Consider the following 12,527-nt stretch of genomic DNA (forward strand, 5'->3'; position numbering starts at 1 on the left):
AATATGCTTGCATGTTTTTTAGAGGGTACTGTACTACTTTATTTCAATGTATAACTTAGGGTTTTCCTTAGGTCACAAAGACAGAGCTACTAGTTGCTGGGTAGCTATATTAATAATGTGAAAATTTTGTTGGTAAAAGCTATGCATTGATAACTTTAGGGGGAAGAAAAATACTCATGGAAAACTTTCACATGACTTTGCACTTTGATGCAGTGGCTAGAAGAAAGCCTAATAGGATATTAGGAGAGAAAAACTGAGGCAACTCAGAAATTCATGCCTTACCTCAAGCAAAAGTAAGGCTTTCATAACAAGATTAAGTCTCATCATCGACTAAAAGGATTGTCCTAGTTTGTTCCTGTCATGGGCTGCATGTGTAATTTTGGGCAGGTTTTAAAACCTTTTTGCCTGTTCCCTGCTTAGAGAATTTCCCATTGAAAATACAAGCAATTTCTTCTTTTCTCTTTGTAGAATGTTTCAGGAGAATATTTTTTTCTTCCTATTATTATTACTATTTTTTTCCTCAGCTTTTTTTTTTTTTTTTTTTTTTTTTTTTCCCTCCCCCTCCTTATTTCTCTTCTAGGATTTTAATAGAAGTAGAAGGAGTGAAGTTTTGAGGCAGTCTTTTTCTGCAAAATTCCTTTTATTCCTTATAAAAGGGGAAAAAATAAAAACAGAGCACATTACTGTTAGCCAAAGTGCATAAATGCTTAAGTTTCTTCTTTCCTGTTCTGAAGCATATATATGCATCACTGCATGTTGCAGTGTTAGATATGCAAAGCTGTTTCCAATAGAAAGTGCTGCTGGACTTCATCTTCAAATTATGAAAATGTAAAATAGCTGAATTCACCCTTCATAATGCTGAAACTTTATTCTTTTATTGTTAGACCTTATTCCCTTTCTCTTGATGTTAATTGATCAGGTTTTGTGTAAGGGTATACTAAGGAAGGACACTGAGAAATGTTTGTGAGGACTGTTGCACTTTTTCCTTAAGAATATAGAACATATGGTAGCATCTAAACCACAAACTTCCCTAGACCTCCCATCTCAGTTCATTAGCCTAATGGTTTGATGTATGGTTATTATTTGAAATAGATATTCAGCTTATGCTGCTGTAATGCTGTTTTATGGAGTTTACCCAGCCTCTCTGCAACTGTGTGGACTTACAGTACAATGAATATCTCTTGTACAGCACTGCCAAAGTATTGAATATTCTGGCATGTGCATATAATATCTTCATAATTTCTATATCTTGGAGTTGCTTTTTCACTTAAAAATAAAAGCATTTGTAGGCTTTCAATTAGGTATTAATATAATATCAATATCCACAATATCAGTCCATAATGAGTATCAACTATGCATTACAGCATAGCTTCATGTGGGCTTGTGCCTTCCTGTGTGTGCTTATGTGACAAATCTCAGTGATGCACACTTAGCGCATCCACATGGAAGAACAAGCCTTCACCAGTCAGTTCATCTTCCAAACAACAGTGTTGGATGTCCAGTGGACTGGAAGCCAATATGTTGCTGTAGAAATGAGGACAGGGCAGTCTAACTTCTGGTTATGTGGAAAAACGTTTTATCAATCAGTTTAGAGGTTGGCAGTGTATACTAGGAAACTGATTTCAGGAATTCTTAATGCAGAATTGCTAATGATAGTAAAACGATTATGAGTGTGTCCTTATATGGATTTCTGTCTATTGTGTAAGGCAGTAGAAAAATGGTCTAGACTTGAAAGAAAGAAAAAAGCCTATTTTGGAGAAAAGGTGGTGTAATCAGTGGTGAGTTCTGTTGATTGCAGTTAGTAGGGTATGTGAATTAATTTAAACTTCGTGGAATTCTCAGAATTTAACAGCTCTTAAAGCATTAAATATAATAAATGTAATGAAGCAAGAAAAATGATGCTGTGCCATAGGTGTGATTTATCCTAAACTTCCTTTAAGAAGTTGTTCCAGTGATGCTGAGGAATCAAGATATAACTGAGAGGGGTGGCAGAGAACATCAAACCAACAAAGGTATACTGAATAATTCTTGTTTTTCCTATGGCTTTGGGGATTCTACTCTATATGATACTGTCACATTGCTTTTTCTTTTCTCTTTTGGGTTTTCATAAGCATTTCAGTGTGACAGCTTGACATGATAATATGGGGTGAAGGCAATAACTGATCTTTATTTTATCCCTCTTCTTTTCAAATTGTGCTTTAATGAGCATCATTCATTTCTGAAATCAGAAAGACTTGTTCTCCATTCTTATCCAACAAAAAATTTTGTATAAACACTTTGCTTAGGAATACATAGAAAATAATATAAATTTTATATACTACACTTTTAAGAGAAAGTTATGAAAGGTTAATTCAGTAAAAAAAACAAAAACATTTCTAAGAGATTTTCTAAACCAGGTGTGTCCAGGCTTCAGTCCCCACATCACCCTGGTCAGCTAATTTGTGGCTCAACAAATTCATAAACTTCTAATATTATTATGTAGTTTTGAGAGACATTTTTCATGAGTTGATAGCATGTACCTAGAATGAAGACTGCATTGCTGACAGAACAGTGCTGTGGAGCAGAGGGCACAGTGAGGCACAAACTACCTCTCACAATCTGCACCCACTACTACATGTGTGTTCCTGTAAAAATGTGTGATTTTTGTTATTAAGCAGACATGCAAGTCCTCCTATTTAATTAGGCAAATGTGAAATTGCCCTCAAGTAAGCCATCTATGAGGTTTCCTGATACAGACCAGTTGAGTACTGTCTGCTAATAACAAATGAAATGTATGCAATTGCCATGCTGCACACCATAATGTAATTTCTGTAAAGGTAAAAGTGACTGCAATGCCTGCATTACCTGCACCTCAGCACAGAGGAAAGGACCATAACACAGTCTCTGCAGTCAAGGTGTTAAAATATTTTTTTCTACAGGAAGTACAAAAAATGTATCTAAGTGTTTTTGCTTATGATATTGTTATAATTACTGTATAGTAACTGATTGAGCACCTGAAGAAAGGATCCAGTCATCCCTGGGAGCACAGGTGAAGGCAATTCAGCTGTGTGATGAAAAGGGGTGGAACCTGGCTGCACCTCTCTTAGACCTCGTTTAAGGGCTGATTGCCACTGTGGAAAGATCTCTAGTTGGAGATCCCTCCTTGGTGAAACTTTCCCCTGAAAAGCTAGAATCTTCTGATATGGGTGAATAAACTTCTTCCCTTCCTTTACAGCACCTTTCTATTGTGCCAGTCCTTTCATCATCACACCTTTCATATAAAGCCTTTCCCATTGTATTGATCTAACTGCTACAGCTACTTATAAAATGCCTCTAATACTGTGAAGATAGATGTTTGTGAAATCAGTCTTAAATTACGATAAGCTCCATTTATGGCAAATAACTGTACATTTTGGTATGCTGGCTACAGGGCATTCTCTAGACAGCGGAAATTATGTAGCATTTCTTTCCATTTTGATAAAAGAATTTGAGAATAGATTTCAAGAAAGCTGGAAGTAACCTTTTTATTTATTTATTTATTGTATTTGCAACACCAATTTCAGGTGATGTAAACATATGACTTTTCAAACAGACTATATATAGTTGCAATCAGGATTTCAATTCAAAGAAAAATTTTATGTCATTTTACTAGACTTTTGTAAGACTTCTATTATTGTGGAGAGCTATCATTCATTTCACAGTTCTGCTTTGTTTGTATCATTGCTTTTTGGTAGTACGTGCAATTGTGAACAGTTATTTTCTAGGATGAATCACAGGAAGAGTGAAATAAGATCAAAGATCTCTGAGCACCTTGAGAATGGGGATGGGCTCTTCAGCAGGATCTGTGGCAATAGAAGAAGGAGAAATGGCTTCAGTCTCAAAGAGGATAGATTTAGGTTGGATATATGGGAAAGGTCTTTCACAGTGAGGGTGTGAGGTGCTTGAGCAGGTTGCCTAGAGGAGTGCTTGGTGCCCTGTCCCTGAAGATTTTCAAGTTGAGGCTGGACCAAGCAACCTGATCTAGCTGCAGTGTCCCTGTTCACTGCAGGGAAGTTGGACTTGATGACCTTTAAGGGTCCATTCTGAATCCATGAGTTCTATGATGCTTTGAGAATGTACTAAGAATTACAGCTGCTTCTATCAAACCACGCAGTCATGAATTTTTTCACAAAAACACTGTCAAATATCTCTCTAGTTTTGTTTTTTGTTGTCCATGTTTTATGTTTCAATAAAAAATAAGTAATAAAACATATATCTAAAATATTTATATAAATATGTCAGGACTTTTCACTCAGTGTGGCACAAACAAGTCAAAAGGTTGGATGCCTGTGTGAATATCCTTCTTTAAACAACCTCTCTTTGAAAAATCTCCTTTCACAGGAGTTCTTCCATTCATTTTGCTTTTTATCCCTCTTGTTTTCTTTGTTCATGTGTTTATCCAAAGACATCTGTTGTTGGATTAGTACCCAGATAACGTCAGAGGCAGTATGCTTGAATACATGATCCTGGTCTAAGCCAATATCTTTGAATTCTTTAGCAGCCTGTGCTGTTGTCTAGTACTACGTGTTGTCTAAACAATACAGATAGTGAAATCCACAAGTAATTTAGAAAAACAAATGGAAAAGAAGGAAGTCTGACTCTGCCACCTACAATAAAGTTTTCCAAGGTTTAACAAATATGTAATAATATTTGATAATTATGAATGTGCACATTTGGGCTGACTACTTGATTGACTAGACTGGTACCCCAATATTATTCAGGTTTTGCTAGTGCTTTTTAGATATGTTACCCTAACCTGAAATAATCTTGCCCATCTGTGAAGATAGAGTAATCCTAGGATTCTTACTCATGTGATGACTTTCAGTTAATGCTGATCACTACTTACTATCCCGAATTTCTGTTTAGAAGTAAATGTAAATAACTCAGTAAGATGCTCGATTCCGAGTGGCCTATATACAAAAAGTGAAGGTTTACAATTCATTTGTATCTAAACAATATTTAAAATTACATTTGTGTTGATTTCTTTTCTCACTCCTGTTACATTCTTTTAGCTTTTCTGTTCATAGTAAAGTTGTAATTTTTTTTTGTTTGGCTAAGTTATGCTCAGTGAGAGGAATTTTATACACCATGCTCGTCTTTTTGATGCACATAATAAACAATTGTTTTGTATTTGATAGATGAGGCCATTTTATAAGCATTCCCCCTTTTATTAACTTTTATTGATGTTGATGTGAGATAATTTTCCTGAGTTCATAGCCTCTAGGTTGCAGTGTGTGATTTCTAGTTCCAGGGATATCTTCATTAAATGAACTTCTGCTCTTCAAGTTACTCTCAGTGAGGTAAGCTGAAAACTGTAATTTAACTTACAGATTTAGGTTGTAAATCTTCCTTAGATGAGACTGTGCTTATAAAAGCCAATGATCTGTGCTGGTTGTTAAAAGCACTTTCATATTTCAAAACAATTATGAATATGAATATATATATATAGTCTAAACATTTGGATTATGTTTTTCCAACTGTGTTATTTGGCTGTTATGCCTGCTGTTTTGACATCACCATTCTTTGTATGCCCATAATTTGTCAAATGACAATTGGGATACATATGATAAATCTTACTTTAAGACACTGCTAGTCATGCCATAATGTTTGAAAGGGTATGGCTGGAATTTCATCCAGTATTGATAGTCATTCAAGTGTCTGATTTAAGATTTCTTGAGGTTAACAGTCTGAAAAGCTGTTTTTACTTTGTTTTGAAATACAGTGACAAGAGAGAGAAAACAAAGGATTTGTTAGGTTGCTGGGTGTTTGTACCATGGATGTTACCAATGTGTTACTGACTTGAAGATCATCAGGAGCATTTTGTGGATGCCTGTAAAGGACCAAAGGGGTGGGATGTGATTGCATGTATTTTATTACAGTGCATCTATTCTGTTAAACTTTTCTGGTCTGGGGAAATGTTTTTGACTGCTACCATCTCTATAGTAATGAAGCGGACTTCTAACATTTTCCCCACCAGAAAGAAGCACAGATTAATTTCTTCATTCCGGGGTTCTGCCGTATAAAGACTACTGAAGACTAGAGTGTTGCTAACATAGTTCATTTTTAAGTTATTTTAATATTATCCCCTAATCTCCCATATCAAATGGAGTTATTTGCTCACAGGCTAGGTTTTCTAACAGTAAACACTCCTGAGCTCTCCATTTTGAAGGCAAACATGTCCAAAGAAATCTAGGAAGTAATGTTAATTGACGCACGTTTACATCCACCACTTGCCTCCTACATAAATTACAGTTGTCACAAAGCAACCTTTGAGCCAAGAAAAAAAAGGATTAAGCACAGTCTGTCACAGCCCTTTAGTGACCAAAATCTTAACTCTGAGCAGTAAGGAATCCTTAGTATCAGTAGTAAGTACATGCATCTCTTTGCATGTGGTAAGCTCCTGATCTTGTATACATCATGAGTTTAAGTTGTATAAACTTTCTTGTAAATGAGAGGATGGATTTTTTTTTTTTTTTATTGTTTGTGCTTCTATCATAAAATGCCTGCCCTTGGCCCCACAGCTGGAGCTCAGAAGCACAGCTTATTCAATAGAAGTTCTGCAGCAGACATTGCCTGAGAGGCACTAGTGGTCCAGCAAAGCCAGCAAGGTGCTGTGCTATAAGTTATCATTTATAAGTTATCATTTGCAGTGTAGACTGGCTTTATGTAAACTTCTTAATTAGGCTAAAATCCAGTAACTCTAGGATGGGTAATTAGCAGAAGCCATTTTAGGAGGCAAGTGGTTTTTTTTTCTGGCTCATTATCCTGTCATTTACTGTTTACACAAGATTTGAGTTGTATTAAAGTTCATGCATCTTCTCAAATATATATATATCTTATGTTGTTGAAAGCTAATTAACAGTTGACACTGGTGCTTAAACTGGGCCTTATTTTAGCGACTTTCTTGTATATAAATCAAGTCTTTTACATAAATATAGCTAATTCTGGATAAGAATGGAATATAATGTGTCAGGTCTTTACCTTATTTCCTATTGATTAAAGCGTTCATGTTATTGATCCATCAAGTCTTTACCTTAGAAATCCCTGGTGCTTCTCTTGAATCAGTCTGTTTGAAAGTCAACAATTTTCTCTATTTCATCTATTTCTTACTGAATTATTCTAAAAGCACTTAGAAATGTTTGAATAGCTGGGCTTGCAAACAAGACTGATTGCATTGATATGTGCCTCAGGTTACCACGCATTTCCACGGAGCTGCTTAAAGGGGCATAATGTTTACTCTATACCTCCATTCTTTGGGATTAGATCAGGCCATGTTAAAATTTCTAAATACAGGTAAAAGGTTTTATGGTGCTCAGAATAAACAAATAGTGTATACACAGGAAAATATAGTTATGTGTGTATAAGTCTTCTCCACCTTCTGCAAATACTGATCACTTGCCTGCAGCAGTTACAAGTCATGTTTCAGAAATGGCAAAATCTAAAGGGATTATTTATTGTATTGCCATACAGCAGCCAGAGGATCCTGTGGGTATAGGTGATGACTTCCTGTTACCTTCTTTATGAAGTTCTGATAAGTATCAAATTTCTTGCATGTAATTTTTCTTTTTCCTCAGATGGTGCTATTTGGCTTGGTATTTAAGAATTGATGATAACTAGGAGGTGAAATCTCAGGCATTGTACCCTGTAATCCTTAGGATACTGTTGAAATCATTCAGTGTTCTGAAATTAGCTCTTTGAACCCATCAAATCTGAAATACAATAGCACTTCATACTTTCCAGTGATCTGGTATGAATTTTAATTGTATTTCTCTTTGATGGAAGTTGTTATGCTTTCAGCAAAGAATTTGCTGTAGTTAGAGTATATTGTAAACAACTTCTGAAGACTGCGGATGAGTTGGCTGCATGATGGCAGTTACAGGTTTGCTCTAGCTGATGGATGTCCAAATGAATGATGAAGTCTACTTAAGTTACAGTGCATGTGTGCAATCTTGTAAGTAGCTAACTATAAAGCTTTTGGGCTGTGCTGAAAGAAAACACCAACACCCTGACATGTCAGGTGATAGGCATAAGGCAGTACTGCAGTATGAAGTAGAGTGTAAATGGTAATGCCACAGCATCAGTCCTCTATTTATTCCCCTCCTAACTGAAGGGAAGGTATGCCAGTAATGCAAGATCAAATTAAATATACATTCATTTTATCCCCTTCTGAAGTGACATCCAAGGTGCTATATTTTGCTGGTTTAGAGAAAAGATATATAAAATGGATGTCGGTCAAAAGCAATATTTATTTTGGATGTGTACGTGTATATTTTATCTACACATTTTTATCTCTTCATGTGAGTTGCCTGTTTAAAAAAAAAAAAAAGTACGATCAAGCTGAACTGTAGCTGAGAAATGTATCCAATTTATATGGCTTCTGAAATGCATTTCATCAGCAACAGCAACACGTGCATTTCTGCTGATGGTTGCACTTTCCTTGACTTTATTGTTCCATTGGCCCTAATAAATATGGATGCACTAGCGTGCATATGTCAGTGTTCCTTTTTCTAATGTATCTTTGCTGACTCCAGCAGCAGCCTATTTCACCTGAAATTTTATTTACTAGGAGTTATATAAGTTTGCAGTAAACTGGGTGTGATATAAACCAAAGTAATGCATTAAATGTGGGTAAACCACAGAAATAAAATAACAACAACAAAAAAAGACACCCTGAAAGCAGAATTACTCAAAACCTTTCTATGCAATATCCAAGTTATATGTGGTGATGCAGTGCAGAATACGTTGCCTTCTTTTTTTCTTTTTTTTTTCTTTTTTTAATCCTTTTATGTATTAAAGGTGGTTTCATAAAGATAATGACAAATGAATTTAGTACTTTTAATGTCAGAAAAACAAATCAAGGTCATAGTATAGCAGGTAACTTTGATATAAACTTGCTTAACTGAATTGTGAGTAATAGTACTTGGTACCATTATTTGGTATTGCAGATAACTGGAGTTGATACTGCCTGATGTAATTTTAGAAGAATATTAATTTAAATGTTTGTAATGGAAATGAGTTTACACTTTGTTTTGCAAACTTAGCAGGGTAGCAAGATACTTAAACAAGTAACTAATATATAAATAAAGGGGCTGAGTGAGCATAAAAAAGGTTCAACTCTGCACAGGTGTGGAATGGAGAGAATAACACTGAGTTGCAATTAGGGCTGCTGAGCTTGAGCTTTACGATCTGGCAAAGTAAAATAATTTGAGCTATCTTACTGCTGGCAACCTGCAAGTGTTTCAGCTCAGCATATGTCACAGTGAGAGCTGTGAGGAACTACCTTTGTTTATGCCTGTGCTCTGTCTACACGCATGTTCTTAGACACTGTGCACATTTGTACAAATAGACCTCTGAAATGACCAAAGGAGTAGATCCACTACAGTTGAAAATATCCTACTTGGGTTTTTTTTTGTGTGTGTGTGCTGTGCCCCACAAGCTGGCTTGTCCCATGGCCACCTTTTTCTTCCCACTGGTATGTAGTGTGGCTGCTGTATTATGATACTGCATGTTCTAGTTTGAACTGATTCTGACCTTAGTGAACCACAGTGCCTTGGTTGGGTCACTGTTTTGGGGATGAAAGTGCAGGAAATTGGGCATCTGAATTACTTGTGAATCTGTGGCCTGTCAAGTGAGAAGTGTTTGATGGTATCCTACTTCATATATATCATATAAGCTACTGTGTATGTGTATATTTGTACATATATCATATAAAAATGTGTGAGGAGGTGATGAAAAAAATTTCAGAGAGCAGGACTTGAAGTGTGTTTCTACTTTTGATTTATTTAGTGGAATGAGATTGGTTTCTCTAAAAAATCTAAATGTCTGGGATGTCCATAATTTTAGGACTCCCAGATTTTTGCAATCAATTCCTGCTAGGGAGGCAAGGATGGGTATTAAATATAAGATATTAGCTATAAGCATCAGCATACACTGATTAATTGTGAGTTTTAAGAAATACGAGCAGCTGCTTGTGTCTCCAGATACTTAAATGTTAGTTTACTGATAGATGCATTTTTCAGTAGTAGGTCTAGTGTTTTATATGATTTGTTTTGAAATGGGCTACTTTCAGACACGAAATCCTCACAGTAGTGACACCTGGGGGATTCAGTTCAATAAAAATCTGGACAGAAATTAACTGAGAACTGGAACACCTAACATGCTTAGATTCTGCCACATCTTTATGGCGCTTTTCCTTACCCTGTTATTGGTGAGAAGACTGAAGAGGGCTGTGACCATACCACAGGGTAACTGTTCCATAAAGGCAAGTATCTAAACATTACTAGGACTGTATTTCTTCTTCCATCCCCCAGTGTTATTATTTTAATGGTAAGCAGCTCTTTGTTTATGTAGAGCTGGTGTGAAGTCCTTTATTGGAAGATAATAATGTCTTTGTATCAAACAGTGCCTGTTTCAAACTGTTACATTTGTCAGTGTTTAATTAAACTTCCCAAGGTTACTGGGAGGATCCAATTTCTATCAGCTTCTATTGGGAATGACTTGAATATTGTGTTTGAGTAGAAAAATGCAATTTATGAGTAAATGGAGAAATATGCTAGCTGATTTCCGATATTACACTTCAGTTCTTTGCGGAAACACAAGTGAGTACACAGAAGCTCAGTTTACATATGAACCTGCATGTGTCATTTTATGATCATTGTGAAGCCTTAACTGGGCACGCAGAATCTGTGCACTAAATGCTTTCTGTGCAAGTCTGTGAAATGTGGAGATCTCTGAATTTGCTGTTGGAACTGAAACAGTAGTAATGTGCTACGAACTGAGCATTAAAGCTGCAGCTCAATTTTATTCATAATGCACAGCTAATTGATGGATTTGAGAATAGAAAGTGAACATTTTCTTTTCAGGAGGGCTAAGGGTTGAGCTGCGGTTCAAGCACATAAAATGCTCTGCTCTGAGTCCTTTTCACAAGTTTTAGCTGACTCACTTTGTGACCTTGGGGTAACCTCTTTTCTTGGCATACCTCATCTGCAAGGGAGAAGAAGTAGCTGTTACATTGGGTGGGTATTCTTGGATAAAGGAAACTGCAGATTTGATGAGAATGCTCTGTTTTAGATGTATTACCAGCATTACAATAAGCACTGTGTGTTAGTAATGAAGAAAGGCTGAGTACATGTAAAAGTAAAAAGGAGAGAGCTGGTAATGAAAACTGAATGATTATATCTTTTGATTTCCCTGGCTGTTGTGTCCAGCAACACTAATTTAAAGGTAATAAGAGGGTAGTATCTTGAAGATGGGGACGGGAAGGGGGGAAAGGAAAACTAGTGCTAAAATTAATGGTAGGTACATTAACAAGTATCTCCTAGCTTAATGTTATTTCTAATTGGACTAGGCATGTGTTTTCTACTATTAAAATACAGTTTATGGAATTAAAAGACATAGCACTCTAACAGACTATACAATGAATCTTTAACATCTTAATCTTTTGATAGCTAATTTTAGCTTGCTCAGATGTAAAATGTTCTAATTTACCAAAGTCTTCAACCATATTCGGATTGCTGCTGTTCTTCCTCCCCTAAATTAGCTATACAGAAAAATGTTGAAATAAAAGAACATGTGGAAAAAAGAGCAACAGCTGAAGGTGGGAATTTTTTATTTGAAATGAGTGGAAAAGTGGCACACTGTGATCTGATCCTACTAGTCATTTGTTACATTGTGAAGCAGAGACTTGAGATTTACCAGTTCTTTGCATAATATCAATTTCTAGCTGCACAAAGATAGCATAGCTCTTGGCTTTTGTTTTGGTTGGAATTCTGTAAGTACCACTGTGTAAATTTCCTACTAGTACACAATTGAATTTAAGGGGAATTATATTATTTGAAGCAATACTCACCTTTGTCTATTTCCAAACTCCTCTTAAAACCTGATGTGAAATATTCTTGCTTGTCTTGAATTACATTAAATGTGTAAATTCTAGTCTTTGTATAGAGGCTCTCAGGGTTAAGGTATGATAAGCAGATTCCAAGTTATTCAGGTTTAGACACACAATTGTTTTTGTGAAGGGCCACCAATATATATGTGCTCATATGTTAAATGACTGTCATATGTATTTATGTACTAAATGAACTGCTGAGGCTGAACAGTGAATATGCAAGAGAAGCCTGAAGGTCTGAATAAGTGTAATGCAAGATTTATTGGGTTAAGTAAATACTAGGGCCTGAGGAGCATGTATGGAAAAACAGGAGTTGTTTCTGAAGAGGAAAATCTTTCCTTTTCCATCATGGAAGGACTTCAGATGTAAGTTCCTTATCGGTGGCCTATGTACAAATAAAGAATACTTGTTCAGGCTTAAAAACAGCAATTCTGTAATAGCTGAAATAGTGAAGAAAAAATTCAGTACATTAATAAGTCCTTTTTCAGGGCTAATCTAATTCACAATCTTGCACTGGCAATCTCATTCACTTTGCTAAAGTCATACTAAATGCTGTGCGTAGGAGTGAGAAACAAAAATAGCCTTGTAAACCTTCTTTGCTCTAGACAATGGCTTTGAGTAA

The 12,527-nt window shown here is 35.9% G+C and overlaps 1 protein-coding gene across 10 annotated transcripts in view; it reads left to right on the forward strand.

The window, feature by feature from the left end:
* Nucleotides 1–12,527, forward strand: part of JAKMIP1 (janus kinase and microtubule interacting protein 1) — a 126,716-nt gene that overhangs the window by 27,113 nt on the left and 87,076 nt on the right. Inside the window, exon 1 of one of the 10 annotated variants that reach the window (XM_072336591.1) lies at nt 10,960–11,033. The exons of the other annotated variants lie outside the window; for them this stretch is intronic. The gene's annotated coding sequence lies outside the window, so the exon portion shown is untranslated. Of the gene's footprint in view, nt 1–10,959; nt 11,034–12,527 lie in introns of those variants that run through there. 10 annotated transcript variants of the gene reach the window in all.

The sequence above is a fragment of the Excalfactoria chinensis genome, chromosome 4 (assembly GCF_039878825.1).
Source record: "Excalfactoria chinensis isolate bCotChi1 chromosome 4, bCotChi1.hap2, whole genome shotgun sequence".
NCBI classification, from domain to species: Eukaryota; Metazoa; Chordata; class Aves; order Galliformes; family Phasianidae; genus Excalfactoria; species Excalfactoria chinensis.